Source organism: Carassius gibelio, chromosome B21, assembly GCF_023724105.1.
Source record: "Carassius gibelio isolate Cgi1373 ecotype wild population from Czech Republic chromosome B21, carGib1.2-hapl.c, whole genome shotgun sequence".
NCBI lineage: Eukaryota > Metazoa > Chordata > Actinopteri > Cypriniformes > Cyprinidae > Carassius > Carassius gibelio.
In genome coordinates this window covers 4,410,895-4,420,319 of record NC_068416.1, presented here as the reverse complement: position 1 = coordinate 4,420,319, position 9,425 = coordinate 4,410,895, and positions in this window count along the sequence as shown.

The window sequence follows — 9,425 nt, the reverse complement described above, 5'->3', positions numbered from 1 at the left end:
AAAGATTGAAACTAAAAGACGATGTTGTGCCGAATATATTGAATCTGACAGTAATATTGCACCACACACATGTGAGTAACTGCTTTTATTATGTGGTCATTGTTGCCTTGTCTGTTATTACAGATTGTTTGAGATGTATTGAGTATTTATGCATTAACCCAAATCACAACAGTGTCAATCTATGAAGGATGTAGCTGTCAAACACAATTGTTAGCCGATAATGATAATAATTCCTTACATTTATATAGCACTTTTCTAAGCACTCAAAGCATTTTACATTGTCAGGGGGTATCTCCTCATCCACCACCGGTGTGCAGCATCCACCATAGTGTGCCAGAACGCTCACCACACACCAGCTTACTGATGGAAGACCACAGGGACCACAGGGTGAGCACCCCCTGCTGGCCTCACTAGCACATCTTTCAGCATCAATCTAGTTTTCCCAGGAGGTCTCCCATCCAGGTACTGACCAGGCTCAGCCCTGCTTAGCTTTAGTGGGTAACCAGTCTTGGGTTACAGGGTTACATGACTGCTGCTGCCACTATAGCAGAGTCTACTGTCCGCCATGATTTTTCAAACAAAGCTTTCCAATGAGGGTGAACAAAACAGAACAAAATGTTTATTTATTTTTTCTAAACAGTATGAGTTGACCTCAGAGAACAGTAAAAAAAAAATTTGTTTTTTTTTGTAAGTCAATTAACTTATATATTTTTCTCTCCTCTAAATTATTATATGGCTAGAAGGATTTTTTTCTTTCTTTTTTATTGCATTAGCATTGTTTTTATTTGTATGCTTTCTATGAATCTATCAGATCAAATCTGCAATGCATTTTTGGATTTCTAATTTAACCTTTGTGCTAGTAGTAATCATATTAATAATAAGCTAACTAATAAGCAACTAGTTAATAGAATTGGTTCATAAAATGATTGACCACTAAAGTGTTAACTTGCTGCAATATAATTTTGTATATATCAAAGCTGTACATGCTTTTGGATATCAGAATTACAATGTGATTGTATAAAATGTATTTTTATTGGATGATCTTGTATGCTTATGTGTCTCTTCAACATGTCAGATATATTTTGGGATGTGAACAGGTTTTTTTAAGGAGAACCTAAGCGCATCTATACTGTCATGCTAGCTGGCAAGTGTTTGTTTAAAAAAAAACAGAGTGTAACTGTTCACAAGTCAGGAGTCGAGAGGTGTATGTGTGTGCCTTTCTGTATATGTGTGCATGTGCGAATGGCTTCTTTGTGGCATTGTGAATTTTACTCACCCGTGTTTACCACCTAGGGAGAAAGTGTCATTAGATGTAAAACTGTATAAGAAATGAACTAGTGCAGCAGCAAGGTAAAAGATGACACAGCATTAGTTAAATGTCAGACATCATAAGTCACCTATCTGCACACCCACCGCAAATTACTTTGGGGAATACATCGAACTTGAATCTCTTAAGCATGACAAGTGTAAATTAGGGGAATTGTAGTTGGTTGGCCTCCACTCTCAGTTGCCTAGCAGCGTACCCTGATGTAAATTCAAAGTCACTTTGTTTCCTATTGTTGAGAGGCACAGGGAGAAAAAAAAATCCCTTCTGCATCAAAGCTTTCCATGAATAGAAATGGAGGAGAGCAATACTCTGTCCTCATACACAAATTGGGCTTTTACATTTACATCACATTGTATTGTAATCACAAATGTTTTGTTGAAATGGAGCATACTATAAGTGGCATACCACACACACAGTTTATGTAATCACATTATGTCAGGCTTTTGCAGACTCCACATCTTAGAAACAGGTGCTTACTTATTTTGTATCTGTTAGAGTGCATTGTTTTGTCGTTTAGGCATCAAAAGGCATTAGTGAACATTATGACATGATTTCTCCCCTAATGTCTGTCCAACCGCCAGTGTTTCAATTCAAAGCATTTGCTTTAACATGCATTTTGTTTAAAAAAAAAAAAAAACTAAAATAAAAAAATGCATAAATGTCAATTTCACTGGTGCACTTTTATTATTAAAAGTGCAATAGGTGATTGTCTTCATAATCAGTTATGCTGGTTGAAAATCTCTTCACATCCTGATAGCAATCATTAAGTTGAGTGAACAAAATGTATTTATCTGTATTTACATATTCTGTGAAAAGCATAGGACCAAAAATGTTTGTCCAATCAAAACGCTCGGTCCGACCATTGTAATTGGCTTCCCTTTCTGCTTGGTAATTTAAAAAATGACTGCATTTTCAAATTTGAGTGAAATCCTTTTTTCTTTTTTTTTTTAAACATTGCATTTACAGGAACCTTCTGGACTTCTCTGTCTGTTTTGTGTCATCGGCACTTAAATAAAGGCTGAAATATTACAAAAGGTAAACAAGTATGATACTCTAAGCAAGAATATAAGCATTAACTTTCCACAAGCCATAAGGGAAGTCTGCATTTTGCTATGATGTTCTTTGGCAATCTCTCACTAAAGCTCAACAGCATTCTGTCTCCTCATTCCCACAAGCTCCATCTGTCCCAGCAGGGGCCTCAGATCTGTCAAAGTGATTGGAATCAGTGACAGCACTTATTCATGGTGGATTATGCCATGCTAATAATGATAGTCTCTGTTCTATCTCATTTCAAATCTGTAGTGCAATACATAATTGTCTTCCTCAGGATTGACAGGCTAATTACTTGAATAAGAAAGAGAAGGGTCAGCACAGAGCACATTACATTAATGTGAATTATGAGTTTGCTGAAGTGAAAGTATTTTCTGGTAAAGAAAGAAAATTACTTTGACAACTCTAAATGCATTATTTTTGAAGAGAAAGAACATTTAATATCACGTGTTGTTATTTTCTTCTATGTTCACTTTCTCCTCTGCTAAGATGCAAAAGTCTTGGTTTAATAATGTGGTATTAAATGGATCCAGAAGGATTCTTCTTACTTTGTATGTCTAGTTCCATTTTTCTTTTGCTTGGAAAATGGGGGATTTTGTAGGGGGCACAGAAATCTGAAACTAGATATAAACTTTGAAATTTAGACATGAATCAAGTGGAAGGGTGAGTATTATACTGTTTAAAATTGGTTTGAAAATATAATTCTCATACACAGCTAGTAGAAACCAAAACGTTATCATGTTAAATTAGCATACCGTTACCAATTAACTAGTTGTGTTAGCATACCACTAGCTGATTAGCCTCATATCATAATCCATATTCAAGCTACTACACTACAGTGTAAATATGTCAGTGTTAAATTTGGTTGTACCATAATAAACTAAATAATAATTAAAAAGTAACATTAGTTTAGAGACCAATTATCACTATTAATTAGCTGCTTATTAGTATGCATATTGACTGTTTATTAGTACTACTAAAGTGAATGTTAATTCCTTATTATGAAGAATCATATTCTTAACCCACCCCTTAAAACTTAACTTAACAAACTTGCTAACTATTAATAAAGTATCAAATTGTGAGTTTATTGAGGCAAACATTGTATTGTGTATATTGTATGTATATTGTATTTGTGTTCCTGTAGCTCAACTGGTAGAGCATTGAGTTAGCAAGCAAGCTTGGGGGTTCGATTCCCCGGGAACACATGATAGATAAAAATTGATAGCCTGAATGCACTGTAAGTCGCTTTGGATAAAAGTGTCTGCAAAATGCATAAATTTAATTTAATTTTTAATTTAATTTTAAATGTAATTTAATGAGGTCATTAGATGCTACATACACTTTTACAAGTTGTTTTGAACTGAAATGTGTGTTGGCAGTGTGTGTACACAACCACCCACAAATCTACTAAAATCTTTACCCCTTTCTCAAATCAAGCTGATCTCAGATGCCTGTCTTTGTGATGTCACACAGACAGGGCCCTCCCACTAAAGTTTGATTGACAGTAGCGTTTCAGCACAGACTGGACTTGTGTCTTACCTTAGACCCGCCCTGAGTGAGCTGTAATCAGTCCACCATTGTTTCACTGACAGTGCAGATGTAGACAAGAATGTCTCCTAAGCAATCGAGATGTTTTGTTGTTTGATGTAATAATGAACATAGCATTAATTTACTCCTGAAATCTGATGTGTTGAAGATGCAGTAGATTACATTTGTTTTTAAAGGGAATGCCCTCGATCTACAGATCTCAGTAAGTTAGAATGCTGTGGAAAAGTTCAGTTATTTTAGTAATTCAAGTACTAGTGTATTAAATAAATTCAATGCACAAAACTGAAGTATTTCAAGTCTTTGGTTCTTTTAATTGTGGTGATTTTGGCTCACATTTAACAAAAACCCACAAATTCATTATCTAAAAAAAATAGAATATGGTGACATGCCAATCATCTCATCAACTCAAAACACCTGCAAAGCTTTCATGAGCCTTCAAAATGGTCTCTCAGTTTGGTTCACTAGGCTACACAATCATGGGGAAGACTGCTGATCTGACAGTTGTCCAGAATACATAATTGACACCCTTTGCAGGGAATGTAAGCCACAAACATTCTTTGCCAAAGAAACTGGCTGTTCACAGAGTGCTGTATCCAAGCATGTTAACAGAAAGTTGATTGTAAAGAAAAAGTGTGGAAGAAAAAGATGCACAACCAACCAAAAGAACCACAGCCTTATGAGGATTGTCAAGCAAAATCAATTCAAGAATTTAGTGAACTTCACAAGGAATGAACTGAGGCTGGGGTCAAGGCATGCAGACACGTCAAGGAATTTGGCTACAGTTGTCGTATTCCTCTTGTTAAGCCACTCCTGAACCACAAATAATGTCAGAGGCATCTTACCTGGCCTAAGGAGAAGAAGAGCTGGACTGTTGCCCAGTGGTCCAAAGTCCTCTTTTCACATGAGAGCAAGTTTTGTATTTCATTTGGAAACCAAGATCCTAGAGTCTGGAGGAAGGGTGGAGAAGCTCATAGCCCAAGTTGCTTGAAGCAGTGTTAAGTTTCCACAGTCTGTGATGATTTGGGTTGCAATGTCATCTGCTGGAGTTGGTACATTGTGTTTTATGAAAACCAAAGTCACTGCACCCATTTACCAAGAAATTTTGGAATGTGTAAAAGGCAACATCAAAACAAAGTGAAACCCACGATTCATATCAGGTAAATTGAACAGGTAAAAAAAAAAAAAGAAAAAGAAAGGAAAATCAGTCTATTATATAAAAAAGTTAGTTTATATTATTTAGCTAGAACAAGCTATTTTTGTTGATGTAATACATTTTTGAATGTTGTAACCCCGGTTAAATTAAGTGTAATTGAAGGGAATTATTTAATTTATTCACAGTTTAGTAATAGCATATTTCTCTAATAAAAGTTGAAAAGAGGTGTAGAAGTTATTGAAGAACATTTAAAAAGTCAAATTATCCTATTTAAAAGATTAAGATTTTACTCGTTCACGACACCATTGTTGGTCACACAGCTGTGATAGAGAAGTGCCTGTGTAAGTGAAAAAAAAAAAAAAAACTATTGATACAGAGGCCAGTTTTTTTTTCTTTTTTTTCTTTATTATTTCTTCTTGATAGGATTCATGATCCTCCTGTAATTTTCTGTGACATCCTGTAAAACTTCACATTTGATGGCGAGCCACCCAAATCTGCTACAGATGAAAAAGGTTGACACATCATAAAGAAGAGGACAATATCCTTTCTTTCAATTATCAGCCTTGATTTATGTAAGCAAGACAATTCAAATCTAAATAATTAAATTGCGTCCCTTGAGGGAATTGACCAAAAAGAAAACTGATCAGTACTTTACAGAACATTGAACTATTGATTGTATATGGTTACCCATAAACCAATTGATTGACACTGAAGTCCTTATCAGGACAGCTGTGATATTTTGAGAAAAAAGTTATTCCTTGTAATCGTTTTTTTTTTTTTTTTTTTTTTTTTGATATTTGACCGGTCTGTGTATATTTTGGGGGTCAAAGAAGAGTGCTCTCAAGTGAAATTTCCATAGTTGATCTTTATTGTATATTGTTTGTATAACACTGTAATTCTACAATCTACTTTGTGACTGTCTGTTTTTTCTCTCCACAACCCGCGACCTCCTTTACGATCTCTAAATCTTCTGATCAGTTCAATTCTAACTGCACTAACAGCAATTAATTAATTAAATGATTGCCAATTCCTTAAACATGTGTTTAATATGCATTACAAACAGCTAGTAGCTCAGTTATATGAAATAATATTAACAGACACCATTTGATTTTAATAATGTATTAGGAATTGTTGGAACTAACATGAACTAATATTAATAAATGTTTATATATGTTTATATAAACGTATTTTACAAAGTTTCATTGTAAGTCCCTGTTAACTAAACTTAATAATGTTAACAAATGGAACCTTTTTTTTTTTTTTTAAGTGTCAGGGCATGTATAAACACTGTAAATTGCATATAGCTTAAATTTATGAATAGTATAAGTGCAGTGTTCAGTCAGTGGAACTGAAACTGTTGGGTGGGTGGTAGTTTCATGAATCACTGATAGAATTATGACAAAAAGAGTTGAAGGGGCCAACAGAAGTGTAATGAGTCTGGAAGATAAACTGACACCTGGAAAGTAGAGGTCAGTTTGTCTTTCTGCAGTGAAATGCTGGATGTCTTCTTATATCAAGCAGTCACCTAATATGTTGAAGATGAATGTTATATCCTTTCAGAGATCGGATAGATTTAATTTGACTCAAAATAAGGAAATCAGTGTCTATAGAAGTAGCATAATATAACAAATTCACTAAGTATGTGTATAATTTGATGTAGGCCTGCTAAACTATCATAAGAAATGGGAAATCATGAGAAAAACATTTTAATGGTAGTTGATAGAGCTGCCAGGGGTGAGTCTAGTGTTTTGGGGGTCCTCCGCAAGTGGTCCCTGGGGGGCCCCTCTAAGTAGAAATCATGATTGATTCCCCTCAGTAGAAATTGTGTGGGTTGCATGGTGCCTAAACATGCTACTGAGAGCTGCTAGACTGACTGTTAAAAAAAGTGGAAAGACTTGCATTGCACTTGTGTTAAAAGAACAGTTCACCCAAAATTTTAAATCTGCCATTACTCACTCACTCTTGTTCCAATCCTGCACCCCTGTTATCTCTCTTCAGTGGAACACTTGATAGATGTTTGGTCATGCATAGAGAAAGTGTCCCAGATTTTTGTTCAATGGGAATAAAAATAAAAAGCTTTAGTTCTGGGAAGACTCTAGCAAATAATTACAGAATTTAAAATTTTCAGATCTTCTTTTACATAAAGTGACAATCATTGTCTGGGATATGATTTTAATGCTTTGTCATCTCTAAACTAGTATTTTGATTTCTGAAGCTATTTGTTATATTTCCGTTATTTTCTTTGTCAGATACATTGGAATGTGTTGCTATAGCTTTTTTGATAAAAAAAAAATAAAAAAAAATAAAAACTGTTATGAAATATCAATGAAAAAATATAGCTTGCATGCTTTTCTATCTCCAGTGATCTGACAGTTATGGCTTTCCGATTCTAGGCTGCTGCGAAGTTGACAAATCATTCCTTCACAAATCTTTGTCTCAGAGGCTTATAAAGACTAAAACTAATACTGGGTTCAGCCAAAAAAAATAAAAAAAAATAAATGTATTCTGTCAGATTTGCTCAGCACCTTTCTATGTTTGTTGACGTTGCTAATTGGATTACAGAGTGAAAGAGCAGGCTCGACTATCAGCTCTGATGGCCAACTTCGAAGGCACAGTTCACAGTCATTGGAAATACCAAGCAAGACACTGTTTCAGCTGGTAACTTTTTTTTATTTTTTAATAAATCTTGTAGTTGATTTAATGATTTAAGTTTGCAAGCAACCACTTAGCAATGCCTTGGCAATTAGTTAAAGCATCCTAACAACACCCCAGTAATTTCCTGGAAATACCCTGGTAACCAGCCATGCAAATGTTTTATTTAGGTATTAAATAGTATATTTCATCTTGCAAGAAGACACAGAACAAGCTTGAAGCTTTAAAATTCCTTGCTACAGAACTAAAAGGAGAATTTTTCATTTGATTCTAATTTTCTCCCCATTCTCAGATGCCTGTCTGAGTTCCCTTATTAGATTCCATGGTTTTTGATTTATTGGTATCCATCCACACCTGTTCTTTTTCTCCCTGATTACGATCCCCATGTATTTAAGCCTTCAGTTTTCCTCAGCTCGATGTCTGCTGTTGTTTGAATGTATATATTTGTTGGAGTTTTTTTTTCCTTGTGGATTTATTTAACAGGACCTCTTAGATTCTATTCCTTTGTATTCTTTAATATAAAACTACCCATTACAGTCATGCCATTAAATCATTCTCAGGGTATCATTTTCCTTAACATTTTTATTCTTAACATCCCCCTTTTTAATAATCATTAGAAAATGGGAGTACCATAGACATTGAGAGACCAACATAGGAGCAGGAATATTAAAATTAATTGTGTATTCCTAAACCAATTGACTTACTAACATAGCCCTGAAGTGCTCTAATATGAAACTGAATCTGGATTATTGAAAAAGAAAAAAATGCAGAGTGTGAACTTGATTAAATTTTTTTATGGTTGGATGGAAACAGATTTGAAAGTAAGACTGCAATTGGCCTGTGGTTTAAGTAGACTAAATTACAAGTCTGGCAAACATTACCAGAGAGAATAATGAAATGCGTGGATTAATTTTTCCACAGTAAGAAGAATAACATGCATTAAAAAAATAGACTGGGTGAAAAGTATTGACTAAAATTATTTCTGTATGTCTCTGTCATCAATATGAGAAACAGAAAGAGGACACATTTATTTCCCAGGGGTTAATTTATTTGTTGATTCCACAGAAAAAAAAGATGCTGCCCTTAGTTTTTTTTAAAATGGGAATGAGGGACAGATAAAAGAGCCATGTCAGAAGATCTTAAAAGTCTGATAGATGACAGAGGTAAGCAGATCTTTGAGATAAGATGGAGCTTGATCGTTAAGAGCTTTAGAAACAAAATCTTAAAACTGAATTCTAAAATGGACCGGGAGCCAATGAAGCAAAATCAAAACTGTGGTGACTTGATCATATTTATTTGCCTTGGTCACCATGTGACCCCAGTTTTCGCCACATGAACATGAAAACGTTGGCCATGCCTTCATCATTTAATCTTGTTACAGTACTTTTCAAATAACTGTTATGTATAGGTTTCATTTACCTTTAAACTGTAAACTATAAAAATTCATCATAATAAGGTTTGAGTTTAATAATCCTTGCACTAATAAATAGTTGTTAACCACGGCTGCTGCAAAATTTCTCCTGACCATTTCAGGCTAAAATAGGTTAAATATTTTGACAGTTCAAATCAAGATATAGTTTTATTATCGCATTACAGTATTCATGTTTGCAGTTATCTGTTAGTTGAATATTAGTGTTTTAATAACATCAGCTCCAGAGCTTCACAGATTAAACATTTTTCATTGTGTTTAATTGG